General features: G+C 37.2%; 1 long non-coding RNA gene across 2 annotated transcripts; it reads right to left on the bottom strand.

Annotated features, from left to right (window-relative positions):
• Window positions 1–11,365: 11,365 nt before the first annotated feature.
• On the bottom strand, window positions 11,366–14,205 carry LOC131492915 (uncharacterized). 2 transcript variants are annotated; one of them, XR_009252351.1, is made up of 3 exons: window positions 13,913–14,205; window positions 12,587–12,705; window positions 11,366–11,463 (listed from the first exon to the last, which is right to left on the bottom strand). It is a non-coding gene; the product is annotated as an uncharacterized LOC131492915 (long non-coding RNA). The 2 variants fall into 2 exon arrangements; XR_009252349.1 differs by having other exon boundaries at window positions 12,587–12,673; window positions 13,913–14,194.
• Between the last annotated feature and the right edge of the window lie 945 nt (window positions 14,206–15,150).

The following is a 15,150-nucleotide window of genomic DNA, read 5'->3' as shown; positions in this document are numbered from 1 at the left end:
TTCTTTGGGTCTAAATTCAAATCACCAAGTATAACTCATATAGTAGACCTTAGGAAAAAAAAACAACACCCTGCCAGAGATTCTCCCAAATAGTTTCTGGTCCTAAATAAAAGAAGTGACTGCTTTATAAAAGTATGTTTTGCTCACGTATAACCTAGGTTCACTAAAAGGTGACATATTAACAAAAAATTGATGAGCATATAAAAGTTCATCAGGTCACCATGAAAGAAATCTTATTTCTGACCTGCCAGTTTGCAAACCAAAAACCAGTGACAAAGGGCACCCATCACACATTTCTTGGCATTATAAAGCCATCCTTTCTCTTACCTTCTACCACAAGTCCCAGGATAGGTTATAATTCTATACTAGCTGGTCTAAGCCCCTGTCAGGAATTTTGTTTCCCAATTCCCCATCTCTGTTCCCTTCTTTTATATCAAAAACATCTTCTATTGGAATTTCAGAGAAACCTGGATCCTGTATGGCCTCCAAGTGTGATCCTCTTTCCAAGAGATACTTCCATCTTGGGACTCTCTACTGTGGTTTCCCTTGGTTTCTTTTGACAGTAGTTCAGTAAGTCCAATGTCAACAATTCCAGGTAGTAGATCTTAGTAACTTTTCTGATTTACCATAACTTTCTTTAATGAGTGCTCTTGCAGGTGATGGTTCCAATCAAAGCTGACCATCTTGTCAGCAGTGACCCTCATTTCCATACATGTCTACCATGACCCTGTGTCTTAACTGAGGCTGACTTATTCATACAAATATAGCTGATGCCCAGTAAAGGAGAACCCAAGCATCATTACTCTGCTCATTGTGAAAATTCCAGACCTAGATTCCTTCACTCATGAGCTTTTTGCTCCTCCTCATCTTATTCCTGGATTTCTGCTTGACTTTTGGAACTGTAAGTGATTTAGTTTTTCTAAAACTAAACACTCTTTCTTAGACATATACTATAGACTAGCTTCCTGGATGCCTCTGACTTCTATAGTTAAATAGTTAACTACCTTCTGCATGCCTGTCTCACTTTCCCATCAACCCCACTTTTGGGCTTTATAGCTCTTTCAGGGGACATATTCAAAGCCTCTTATGAATGCTAATTCCTATTCCTCTAGGGAAGCTGCCCCCAGGAAGAGCAGGGAGGAAAGTCCTCAGAGCTGCCTCACAGACTTTCTCCTGCTCTTTCCTGAGCCAGCACATAAGCCTACTCTTATCACAAATAAGGCCTCAGAATATTTGAGACTGTCCACCCAGGCGATGATGTGTACGGCCCATCACTTCCCTATATCCAATTCAAATATGCAGGCAACTTGACCAAACACCCGAATTCTTTTTCATTTTTCCTGCTCATGCAAGGCACTCATTCAAATTGGATCATAGGAACGAACATCCTTGGCTATTTCACAGCTCCCCAAGCTGGTTAAATTCATTAAATTCTAATGTTCAAATTGCACCCCACTTATACCGATGATTTTAAATATTCCACTTAGATGGTCCAGTCACAATAGCCTTCCTTCAATTCTTCAAATACACTAAATATGTGGTAATAGGGCTTATTAGGCATTGTATGATCTAGCCTCTGCTCACCACCCCTATCTTTTGCCATTTCCTTCCTCTCTCCAGCCATGCTCAACTTCTTTTAGTTCCTCGAATGCTCTCACTGGGATCCAGGATTTCATACTTATTTGTGCTTTTGCCTAATATTATTTAGCCCCCAGGTCTTATTCATCCTTATAACATTACCTCCATAGCCCAAGTTTGGATTGGATGGTCCATCTGCATGCATGCATGGTAGGGACCTTCAGAGTATCATGATTTAATGGGAATTAAAGTTACATCTGTTTAGAATTTTTAAAATGTTATCCTGGTTATACCTGTTTATTTGATTATCTCTGCAACTGCCCTGAAAGCTTTGTGAGGGCAGAGGCTGTGTCAATATGGTAAATGGTCAATGCATATTTGTTGAATGAAGGAATAATCAAACTATAACTTTCCAATAAATCTTCCCAGTGAAGTGTCTCACTTCTACTTAGATTGGTTACACTATGGGCATATTTACTCTTGTGAACATGGAAAGCCTATTCTGCCAGCGTTGCCTGACCCTGTCTCCCTGTATCAGTGTTACAGGTGGGTTTTACTTATTTTGAGAGTGAGAAGTAAAATGAAGTTGCCTTAGTTTTTATTAAATTAATTTTCTGAAATTAAAAAAAAAACAATCTCAAACAGCAAATACATTGCCATATTCACAGACTAAGCATGCAGGCTTCAAATGAAAGGTATTTGAAAATCCATTCCATTCTTTATTCTTATGTATGAAAACGTTGACTTCGACAGTTTATAGTCCAAAACGCAGAAACCTCAAAGTTGGCAGAGAATGTTATCTGGAAGGCAATGCCTGACCAAATACTGAATTATTATCTCATTCCCAGGAAATGTCCTCCCTCTGAGTCATTTTTGTTATGATTCTACCATTAGCTTGAAATTGAGGGGATTTTCATAAACAATCTATTTTTTTTTCTCAAGGCAACTTTAAAAGCAATGTTTTTGAGAGTTAGTGGAAATGGCACTAATGAGAAAAGTCTAAATTGTTTTTGCTGACCAAAGCCATCCTCATTTTTGCTGAATCACCAGCCATGCTATGCTTTGCTTTTTGCTGTCATTGAAATGTGTTTATATATCTTACTAAAATAGAAACAGTCACCATAATCAGTTCCCTTGGAAAGGAAGGAAACATTGGCCTTTCCTTCACAAGAGGATGTTTGTTCATGGGAACAAATACCAGCAGTAAGTCTTGCCCAAATTTAAGGATCACTGATTCATTTTTTTTATGAGATTTCTATATCAAATGGGTCTCAAGCACTCCAGAAGTTTCCAAACCTGTTCAAAGAGTAAAATACTAATTTTTTCTCCAAGTTTGATTTTGAGTTTATCCTATCTAATTAATAGAGTCAGTTAATCAAACATTTGAAGATATACCATTTCATTCTTAAACCTTTTAAAAATGAAAGAAATAATAGTCCTTTTTAACCTCTAACTTCAAAACTCCAGATTACCTTTTTTATTATTTTTTATTATTAATTTTAATTTTAATTTTTTTATCATTATTATTTTTATTATTAATCAGAGCAACTACCCAAACAAATACTTAAATTTCCTTCAACATCTTCAGGTGGTCAAAGACTGTCCTGAGACCCGAGATCAGAACATTCAAACTACAGATCTTAAAATTGTCCAATCAGTTATGAGATTCTAGAATGTGCCTAACTCAACAGCAGTATAATAAAAGTGGGTGTAGGGAGTGGGGATGGCTTGGTGAAGTCACAAGATCTGTCCCATGGGAACAAGGTATAGAAAGGAGAAGTGTTAATGGTGAGGAGGAAGAAAATAGGGTAGACTCTAGTCTTGTAATGAACCATAGATTATGTTAGGACATTGACCCAGAGAGAGATGTCTGGGGCAGGTTAAGTCATCAAAATTCCTGAGTTGTTGGAGCCACTTAACCACAGGGGACAAGTCCGAGTCATGGGTTATTCTGCTGATTGCTTTGAGCAAAATGATCCTTCTTACCTGTTGCACATGTCTGTCATGTGCATTATCTAGCTATATAGCTTTCTTTTTAAGTTTCTTGAGGCAAGCATCTGTATCTTAAAATAATCTTAAAATAACCATCATGCTACTATGACTGGCACAGAGCAATTAGCAGAAAAGATTTATTAAATTGATGAATACATAAATTTTTACAATACTTGTTCAGTGTAACAAATTACTGAGAAAAGTATATATCTTCAAGACAGTTTGCACTATTTAGATGATAGATAATATACAATCTGTTACTTGGTTAATACTTCTAAATGCATATGTTTAAGGAAAACCCTAATTCACCAACAGAAAATGTAAGACAGCGTCTTCTTATTTGGAGTATCTTGATATTTAAATGGAACAAAACTCAGCATTTTAAATTGCTTAGTTGAGGATTAGTTCTGCTTTCTCATCTTTACTAAGCTTCATATTTGTCATGGGCATAGTCACACTGTGTATTTATTCCACAGCATTAGTTCATCCTGAAACAAAATGTGGTCCTTCCGCTACTTGACATCTATTAGCTTCCTCCACAACCACCCCACCATAACCACTCAAATCGTTTTTCACCTTTACTGTGCAAAAAAACTTTTACTAGTAATAAAAAAATTTCCATTGGCCTTTATTATTCCTAAAACATGACAAGAAATGCTATGTTATGTAATCTTACAGAAACATTTTACACATGAAAAAAACTGAAAGTTCAGAAACTTACATAAATTGCCCAGAGTCATATATATGACAAAGCTGCTCTCACTAATACATAAATGGAGCTCAAAAGAGGGGTTGATATAGAGAAATAGATTTGATATTGGTAGCTGATGGATCACTGATAATTGTTGACACCATGGGAATGCATGGAATGACTAGCTAAGGGAGAAAACGTGGAGAAGAAAGAATGACAAGTAAATCCCGGGTGAATCCGCGGTGATTAAAAATTCTTACTATGAAGAAGCAGAAAGAATGAGAGAAACCAAGAAGGAACAGTAAAATAGGTAAGAGACTAAGGAAAAAACAAAAGGTCAATAGTGTAGTTGTTATAAAGAAATCAAGGAAAACGAAAACTGAAAAAAAAAAATAGGTTCTGTATTTGTTAATTATCAAGTTACTAGTAATCCTAACCAACGCATTTGCTAAGTAGTTGTGGAGATAGAAGTCAATTTGCAAAGGAGAAATCAGGAAGTTAAGGAGAGCAAATATACACAATATAGATCTTACATGAATTTTGTGTCAAAAGGATGGAGAGAAATAAAGCACAAGTTTGAGGTGGAAGCAGAATCAAGGAAAATTCTTTTAGTCTCTTTTGGCTCGAGGGAAGGGACAAAGTGTAGAATGTGAGGCCACCACTAACTGAACAAAGTCCTCAAGGGGGAAGGGAAGGATTCCCTTAGGGAGACAGGATGAGAGAAGGGGGTGGTGGGTGAAGTTACTGATGTTAAAGGATAGGGAAAGGAAATAAATGAGATTAATTTTATCCCTGACTGAAGACATATAGTCAAACACTTATAAAGAAAAGATGTATAGGATAAAGAGTCGCAGAAAATCTGACAATATTTGGGGCCATCCCTGTAGGGAACAAGAAAGGAAACTAAAAGCAAGAGTTGCCTGGAAGCATTAAGTGCCCGGAGGGTGGGTGGGACTCACAATAAATTCCACACTTTCCCTAACAGAACTCAGGGCAGGAAGTTCCCTGCCCACCATGGCTCTTCGAATCAAACACTCTTGTAAGAGAATGTTGAAGATGAGAAGCGCAGATTGGCCAGATCGAGAGGCGGCAATATCAGCTACACTCAACATACAACAGTAGTTTCAAAAGCCGGTGCAGTCCTTAAGTTGTGAGGCAAAGTAAGGCCTTCCCTGTATCATTACCCTCTCCGCACTTCATCTACTCCTTCTTCCTCCCAGAGGATGTACATCCTTCATTTTTCTTTTCTTTCTCCTCACCTATTTTTCTCAAACCCTACCCATGTTACACCATTTATAAAAATCACAGCTGAAAAAGGCGTATGTGTCCTCTTCAAATCCAAACACACGTGAGTGGAGAATACTTTCTTTTTATTCCACTTTGACGTCAGTGTGCCAAGTTATTAAGCCAGGCACAAGTCCGCATGCACTCCTGAGGACTGCAGAGCAAGGAGTCCTGTGACAGGAATGCTGACAATGAGGAAGCACCTTGTGACTTGATGGCGTTACTGATCAGAACTTACAATTTTTGAAGAATTTCCCTTGGAATTAAAATTCCATACTCTAGCACTCCTATCTATCTCTATATATGGATTAAAAATCATTTTACATAAACTTACATTTTGAATGAAATGGAAAGTTAGGTTTTCAAGTATCCTCCCCCCACTCATACACTCATTTAACTTTTTTAAAAGACTTATTTATTTATTTTTGAGAGAGAGGGAGAGAGAAAGTGTGAGTGCGGGGGGCGGGGGGCAGAGAAAGAGGGAGACAGAGTATCCCAAGAAGGTTCTGCACTATCAGTGTGGAGACCAAGGTCACACTCGAACCCACAAACTGTGAGATCATGACCTGAGCTGAAGTCAGACGCTTAATCGATTGAGCCACAGGCGCCCCCACATTTAACTTTTCAAATGACCAAATTCTCATTAATTCAATCTTGCCGCTGACAATTTGGGGTAATTCACATATGGGCTAAATTTAAATCTTTCCTTTTGCATATTAAGGAAATTAATAGAGTCAACACAATTTCAAGGGCATTTTCTCTTTGAATGTGTAAACTGTATTAAAGTTTGGGGTGAATATATGCCAGTGGAAACATTTCTACGGGGAGGTGACTCATTGCAACGTTGCCTAACCCACAGAGCTGCTGATTATCTTCCTATATTCCTTAAAGCAGGCCCTCCAATAGAACACATGTTAACCTAGACCCAGGTCCTGTCTGTATCTGCATTCCTATGTAAATATTTATTTTATTTTATTTTTAAATTTTTATTATTGAAGTAAAATTATGATATGTTATATTAGTTTCAGGTGTACAACATAATGATTAAATATTTTATTGATTCAAGCAGTTCACCAATTCTAATCAGTCTTGGTCACAATTAGTGTTTTACCGTACAGTTGACTCTTGAACCACACAGGTTTGAACTACATGAGTCCACTTATACGTGAATATTTTTCAATAAATACAGGCTAGTACAGCAAATGCTTTTTCTTTTTATGATTTTCTTTTCTCTAGCTTACTTGATTGTAGGAATACAGTATGTAATACATATAACATACAAAATATGTGTTAATTGCTCTTTATGTTATCAGTGAGGCTTCCAGTCAGCAGTAGGCTATTAGTAGTTAAGTTGTGGAGGAGTCAAAAATTATATACAGATTTTTGACTGTGCAGGTGTCAAAGCCCCTAACCCCCTTGATGTTCAAGAGCCAACTGTAAGTTCATGTTTATTTTACTCTTGTCTTTTCAAGTATAAATTAATTGTATTCCTATGATCTTCCTGAAAATAAAAATTTATTTCACCAGTGTCAATCTACAATGCTTTCTTTTGCAATCCCTATCAAAATAACACCAGCGTTCTTCACAGGCTAGAACAAACAATCCTAAAATTTGCATGAAACCAGAAAAGACCCCGAAATCTTGAAGAAGAAATCTTGAAGAAGCAATCTTGAAGAAGAAAACCCAAGCTGGAGACATCATAATCCCAGACTTCAAGCTGTACTGCAAAGCTGTAATCATCAAGACAGTATGGTACTGGCACAAGAACAGACACTCAGATCAATGGAACAAAATAGAGAACCCAGAAATGGACCCACAAATGAATGGCCAACTAATCTTTGACAAAGCAGGAAAGAATATCCAATGGAATAAAGACAGTCTCTTCAGCAAGTGGTGCTGGGAAAACTGGACAGTGACATGCAGAAGAATGAACCTGGACCACTTTCTTACACCATACATAAAAGTAAACCCAAAATGGATGAAAGACCTCAACATAAGACAGGAAGCTATCAAAATTCTTGAAGAGAAAGCAAGTAAAAAATTCTTTGATCTCGGCCGCAGCAACTTCTTACTCAACACGTCTCCAGAAGTAAGGGAAACAAAAGCAAAAATGAACTATTGGGACCTCATCAAAATAAATAAAAAGCTTCTGCACAGCCAAGGAAACAATCAGCAAAACTAAAAGGCAAACGACAGAATGGGAGAAGATAATTGCAAATATCAGATAAATGATTAGTATCCAAAATCTATAAAGAACTTATCAAACTCAACACCCACAAAACAAATAATTGAGTGAAGAAATGGGCAAAAGACATGAATAGACACTTCTCCAAAGAAGACATCCAGATGGCCAACTGACACAGGAAAAAATGCTCAACATCACTCATCAGGGGAATACAAATCAAAACCACAATGAGATACCACCTCACACTTGTCAGAATGGCTAAAATTAACAACTCAGGCAACAACAGATGTTGGCAAGGATGAGGAGAAAGGGGATCTCTTTTGCATTGTTGGTGGAAATGCAAGCTGGTGCAGCCATTCTGGAAAACAGTATGGAGGTTCCTCAAAAAACTAAAAATAGAACTACCCTACAACCCAGGAATTGCACTACTAGGCATTTATCCACGGGATACAAGTGTGCTGTTTTGAAGGGGCACATGCACCCCAATGTTTATAGCAGCGCTATCGACAATAGCCAAAGAATGGAAAGAGCCCAAATGGCCATCAACCGATGAATGGATAAAGAAGAAGTGGTATATATATGTACACAATGGAGTATTACTCGACAATCAAAAAGAATGAAATCTTGCCATTTGCAACTATGTGGATGGAACTGGAGGGTATTATGCTAAGCGAAATTAGTCAGAGAAAAACAAGTATCATATGACTTCCCTCATATGAGGAATTTAAAATACAAAACAGATGAACATAAGGGAAGGGAAGCAAAAAGAATATAACAACAGGGAGGGGGACAAAACATAAGAGACTCATATATAGAGAACAAACAGAGGGCTGCTGGAGGGGTTGTGGGAGGGAGGATGGGCTAAATGGGTGTCATTAAGGAATCTACTCCTGAAATCATTGTTGCACTATATGCTAACTAACTTGGATGCAAATTAAACAATAAATAAATTTTAAAAATAAATAAAAATTTTCAAAAAAGAAAAAAAATATGCTTTCTTTTGTTTCAGATCAGAGGTAATGTTTCAAAAGGAACTATTTTCAAAAGCCATGACAATTCTTGTCACATAGCTGAGTGAAAATGAAGAAAAATCTCTACCAGATAGCATTTTTAAGGCCTATTATGAGATATTCTGTCTATTTAAAAGTAAAAAAAAACTGCATCTGCTTAAAAATATTGTTTACTATTTATATTTTGTATTAATTCTGACTAGGTATCTAAGTTATTTATTGACATATAGAAATGTTAAATAAAATTGTATGTTGTCCTTACTTTAAATAATCTTAACTTTCCCTTTTATTTCAGTGTAATTGCCTAACAATGACCTCTCTAAATTTATAATTTCTGGAATCTTCACTAATTTTTATTTTTTATAGAATGGTCTGATGCTTATAATTCTCTCAGTCATGCCACAAATGTATTCATGCCACAAATTTACATTCAAGACATGGTATATCTAGCCATGTACTGTGTTAGATGCAATAATCCAGAAATGTCTCTGCTCTGGAGGACACTACATGGGGGTGAAGGATCAAATCAGGGAACCAGATTCTGCGTGAAGCAAGGTGACTATATGAGAATACAGGTAGGTGGTGGTAAGGGGAGGACCTACCAAAGTGTTGTGAGGACAGCATACAGGACTGTTTTCAGGGGGGTGGGGGGATGGGTAAGGCTGAGCTGAGTCCAAAAGAAAAGGCCTTGAAGATCCCTCACATGTGGAGCTGGGATCTGTGAGGGAGGGGAGAGACCTTCCAGGGCAGGCAAAATCATGGGGATGTGATCAGGGGATGTGACTAGAGTCATATGACTAGATGTTCAGGTGTACAAGAGAAGGGGAGGGGCTCATTCTCCCTGACTTTATAGTTATCTGAAGACTGGACTTTAGTCCTAAATTCAAATTGCTTCAATATTTAAAAGTTTGCATCTAAGAATTTGACTGAAGTCACAGCACCTCTATTCTTGACTACAAGATGAGAAATTGTGTCCAAATAGTTCGTTCATTTTGGGAAAGGAAAAGTTCATAGAGCAAAATTTTAAACTGTGGGGCCCTTTTGAGGAGAAATAGAATATATACCAGAGGAAACAGAGGTTCAGTGAGCTTATGGGTTGAGAGAGAAGGGGATGGCATTCAGGACTAAGAAAGACTTTCTTGTATAGCTCAAGTCTGGTATGATTTGGGAAGGCTGTCCCAGAAATGTTTCCTTGTAATGAAGGAAAGGCATATGAGGGGCTCTTTCCTTCTTGATTCTCTTACTTTTAACTCAACAAATAGAAATCAGATTCCAAGATACCCCAAAAGAAGCTAAACTGCCTGAGGAAAATATGATATCTGCAAATCAGTGTAAACTAGCTGTCATATACTTTGCATGAGTAATAAACTGAAAGGAGAATAGGCTAGTGAAGAAGGAGGGGGAAAAACAAAAAGCAAAACCAGAATCTCGGGCTGAAGATAAAAACCTGATAAAATCATTTTTTCAAAGAATGCCAAGAACTCAGAGTTGAAGGTTGGTCTTGTCAACTTCTCAAGTCTCTAATTCCTCTCAAGAAAAGATGTGATGAATAGATAAGAGTAATTTATAATGAACATTTCAGTAGTTGCTTATAAAGTACTTAAAGGTGCTTCAGAACTATTCTTTTAAGTCTTTAAAAGTTTGACCATGATATTAATTTCTGTTATAAAGAAGATGACTGACTTAGAAATATACACATAGGTCCAGTCAATTATCACAAACCCAGAATTAGTAGAGTCCAAAACAAAAAAGCTATACTGATGTGTGTTTACTCCACTACTCACTTAGCATTTGAAGCTAAATTTAAAAGCAAAAACCTATCACCCTTTTTATCAGGCTTCATCAGTTATTAACGAAAGATTATACAGGCTTACACATAAATACATATAAGGGCTCACTTTAAAACCAACAAACAAAAAACCACTTTATAAATAGACTAAAAAGCATGATGAACCTCTCTAGCCAATTTTGCAACAGTCAGTCCCTGTTGCAAAAACATTCCAGCAGTGAAGAGTCAGTCATGTTAGGAAGCGTCCAGGGTTCTGACTGCTGAGGAGGCAGAGCTCCTTGCTGGGTCTGGGAATCCCAGCTCTGGATGGGAACGAATTGCTATAAAGCACTTGAAATCTACAGATCCAAAAAAAAAAAAAATCTCTCTCAGATATTCCAAATTAAAAGTTCTGCATTGAGTTCTAGAGACAGCAGACTCATACATGGGAGAGACTTGAACAAAGCTTGATAACGGAGTAGATCAGTATATCTTGCTCGTGATTTCAAAACCTAATCTAAAGCATTGCCTCCAAATTAAGAATTAATATTCTAATACAAACATAAATTTGTAAAATTATTGTTGTACTCTGCTACCTTAGTAAGACATTGTCTTTGTCCAAAATAAAGGTAGTCACTATTTTATAGGTGGAAACATGAAGCCAGAGAGGTAAGGAGTTTTCCTTATATCACACAGCAAATAAATGACAGTTTAAATAAAATTCAAATATCTTCAACCAATAACCAGAAAAAATAACAATAATATAGCTAACAATTTTGATCACCACTTTTTAAATGTTTACTTATTTTGAGAGAGAGAGAGAGAGAAAGAGCATAAGCAGGGGAGGGGCAGAGAGAGAGAGAGAGAGAGAGAGAGAGAGAGAGAAAATCCCAAGTAGGCTCCAAGCTTATCTCATAGCCAGATGTGGAGCTTGAACTCCTGAACTGTGAGATCACTACCTGAATGGAAATCAAGAGAGAGATGCTTAACCAACTGGGCCACCCAGGTGCCCCTTGATCACCATTTTTAATTCTTTACATGACTTTTATGTTTATTTGATTCTCCTACCTACATGTAGGTTGTAGGTACTACTATTGTTTTTACTTTACATATGAAGAAAGGAAGCACAGAGTGCCTATATAACTTCTGCAAAGTCATACACAGCTAGTAAATAGGCAGAAATGAAATGCAGTCAGCCTAACTTCACAGCCCATAATCAGAACTACTATACCCTCACACTTTATTTCTCGATCGACCTCCTCATAGTAACAGTTGATAGGCATTTTGTCTATCAGACACCATAAATGAACTCATTATAGAATAAGTCCTCCCTCTAGTCCTCCCTCAGAAGCAAAACAAAACCATCAGGGTGCTTTTTGGTGGAACAATCTGTGACCCAGGATCTGCCTAGAGAAGACAGCCCCATTACCCACAATTCCATAGCCTTTGTGGTCTAGGGCCTCAATGCTCCTGAGGCTTCCTGACTCCACCAGCCTTCGTGTTAGTTGTATTCAGGCATTCTCTCCATGTACACAGTTGTTTGTTTTACAGAAACATAATAACACATTTCAAGTATCCATCTGTTGCTTAAATCCTCTCTATGATAGTCTTGCCAAATGTTCTGGAAATTTGAAACTTCCCATGATAGCTCATCTGTCTTTGGACAACTTTAACAGAGAAATTTCTTTCTCACATGGAGATAAAATCTGTTTGTAGCTTCCTTTTATTTTTTCCAGTTAAAACCTTTAGGTCTAATCTGTTTTGTTTTTTTCTTATTTTGAGCATTTAATCAACATTACAGACTCCATCCCCAGAAAATATGGCTTATGGGCAATTTCTGGGGCATTGCCTAAGGTGTATGATGGTCTATGGGCTTTAGGCTTAGAAACCCTTCAATAACAGCCCTTCAAGTGCTTTAAAGGAAAGAGTACTCTTCCCTTCTGTACCGTGTAATATGTCCAAGTACAGAGACTTGCGCTCTTCTCTCCCCACTGAATTATATCTGCTTAGACACTTGCCATTCATTTCAGTCCATGGAGACCTTTCTGAATCCCAGTTCTATGATCTAATGTATTCACTTGCCTTCCTTCAAGTTACTTTTAGGCTTCATCAGCATGCCCCAGTGTTTTCACCATAGTCAGTGACAGAGATATCAGCCAGGAAAGCTGGAGACAGAGCACCAACCAAAGGATATCACCTGAGGGAAGTGGGGAGAGCGACCACTGTATTTTTTGCAAAGATTGTATACTGGAACTTAAGTCCACAAATGCACAAGAAAGTGAGCACATTTAACAAACAGAATATAAAACAGATGCAATTAACTTTATGCCCCAAAGAGATTTGCTTTTGTTCTGATTTCTCCAAGGTTAGGATTAGTTCAGGAATTGGACAAACTCAGAGGATATGGAAACACATGAAAGCCACATGATTGAGGGTCTAGGTACTGATTGCAAAACTTTTTTTTTTTATGGTTTAGGATATAACCTTAGGAAACCCAAGTATTTGGGTTCCAAGTCTAAAGTGCCTCCAAATTCTAGCCTTCTAAATAAACAGAGTGATTATCCAGTAACTGTCTCTATGGCTTGAAGGATTCTCACGGCCAGTAACTTTACAAATGCCATGTTGGGGATTAAGTTTTTTTAAACCTAGTTTATTAATTTAATTTACTTGTTTTGAAATTTTTTTTTTTATGCTTCAAGGGTAGCTTTTACTTCTAGTGTTCTAAAGTTTTGTGGACAGGTGCACAATAAGCTTTTTCATCTACTTTCTAGATTTTATAAATTAAATCATATCCCTTCTAGCACTTAGCATTTCAGAACTAAGTGCTTTAATGTAGCCAGCATCATGGAAGAAGATTGAATATATTTGAGCCAGAGGATCCACCCTGTCATTAACTACCCAAGTGATCATGAACAATTGTACTACCCTTTCTGGGACTCTTACTCCTCATGTAGAAAAGGAGGGATCCGGGTTACTTCTCTAAGGTCTCCTCTGGTTTTCAAAATTTTGTTATTCTAATTCCATTAAATTAGAAGGGCGCACTGAAGAATCAGAACAAAGTCAAACAGCAGTACCTGGATTCTTTTCTGTGCCTTAAACTTCAAGGCTGCAAGTATGATCTTAATACACGAGGGCTATTACACAACATAATTTCATTGTATCAGTAATGCACAGTAGATCACACGATACAATCCCTCTAACTCAACAGTTCTTAAATTTGGTTGTGCATTGGAAACACCCAGGGAGTTTTAAAATCTGATGATGCCTAGATCCCACTCCTAAAACTTCTAATTTAATTGGTAAGGAGTAAGGCTACCTACACCAATAGGATTATAAAACGTTCTTCAGTTTAGAACCAGCGCTCCCACCCATAGCTCTCAATTCTCAATGCATGCCAGCGTCACCTGATAATTTTTCAAAACGTGCCAATGCCTAGGTCCACTTCCACATTCTAATTCCATTGGCTTATGACACCAGGGCGTCAACATGTTTTAAAAGGTGATTGTCACAGGAAGACAGGGCTGGGAACTACTTCTCTAATCTCTACCACACAAGTTCTTTCTATTTGATCATGCTGGCCTCCTATTCCATCCCACACTGGCCACTCATCAAATGAAAAACCTTTGATCTAATTACAAGGTACAGCTCCACCTCCATTATATCAACCTAGAGCAGCCACAATTTCCTGCTTGTCCACTAGACCATAACCTCTTATCTTGTCAGTTAACCACTGCTCCCTGTTCTGTGGCCATACTTGCCATTCAATGGTCTCCCAAATGTTTCTTTCAGATTGTAGTCCCATTTCTTAATTTCGATATGCTTTGTTCATCAATTCTCCCTTTACATGGAATACTTTTGCTCTCTATTCCAAACTTTCTCTGCATCCTGGATTATCCTGATCAAATTTCTCCTATGATCCCAACTAACTACTACTGAAGGGAATCTAAAAGAGATACCAAACTGAAACAAATCTGCCAATTATTGCCAGCAATCAATCAAATGCTAGGCTTATACAGCAAGAGAATTGGAAAACACACACGCACACATGAATGATTTATAAAACTGTGGCACTTTTTTCCATTCCACATTTGTTTCAGTTCTGGCCAGGCACCTTAACAAATAGAAGGATTAGTCTTGAGAAAGTACAAAGATGAGAACCGTAAATTATCAAAGGAATTAAGGACTTACCAAAAGAAAATGATAGCAAAGATTAGAACTTTAGTCTGGAAAGATGAAAGCATAAATCATTTTTAAATGGTGACTAAAACACTGTTATTTTCTGAAACATGAAACATAGAAGCTGAAAGAACAGTTTTAGAAAAAAATGAGAGTTACTACTGCAGAGTAATTATAAAACAAAATTCTAAGGAGCTTGTGCAGGGTAAAAATAAACAGGCTCATTGATGTCCTAGATAAATTTGATAAATAATTGAGATATAATGGGTTTTTCAGAAAGTAAAAAAATAAATACCTAAATTGGGAAAGAACTTTACAAATTTTTAAAGCATCTTCTTATGCATGGTCTTATTTAAATTTTATAAAACATTATAAGTTATAAGAAGTTAGAGCTGTTCTGAGTACATTCTGAACATTTTGAAGTCAGTATGGTACAGGCATCCATCATCTTCCACATATCTCCTTT

The sequence above is a fragment of the Neofelis nebulosa genome, chromosome 2 (genome assembly GCF_028018385.1).
Source record: "Neofelis nebulosa isolate mNeoNeb1 chromosome 2, mNeoNeb1.pri, whole genome shotgun sequence".
Lineage (NCBI taxonomy): Eukaryota > Metazoa > Chordata > Mammalia > Carnivora > Felidae > Neofelis > Neofelis nebulosa.
This window is presented reverse-complemented; position numbering and strand designations above follow the sequence as displayed.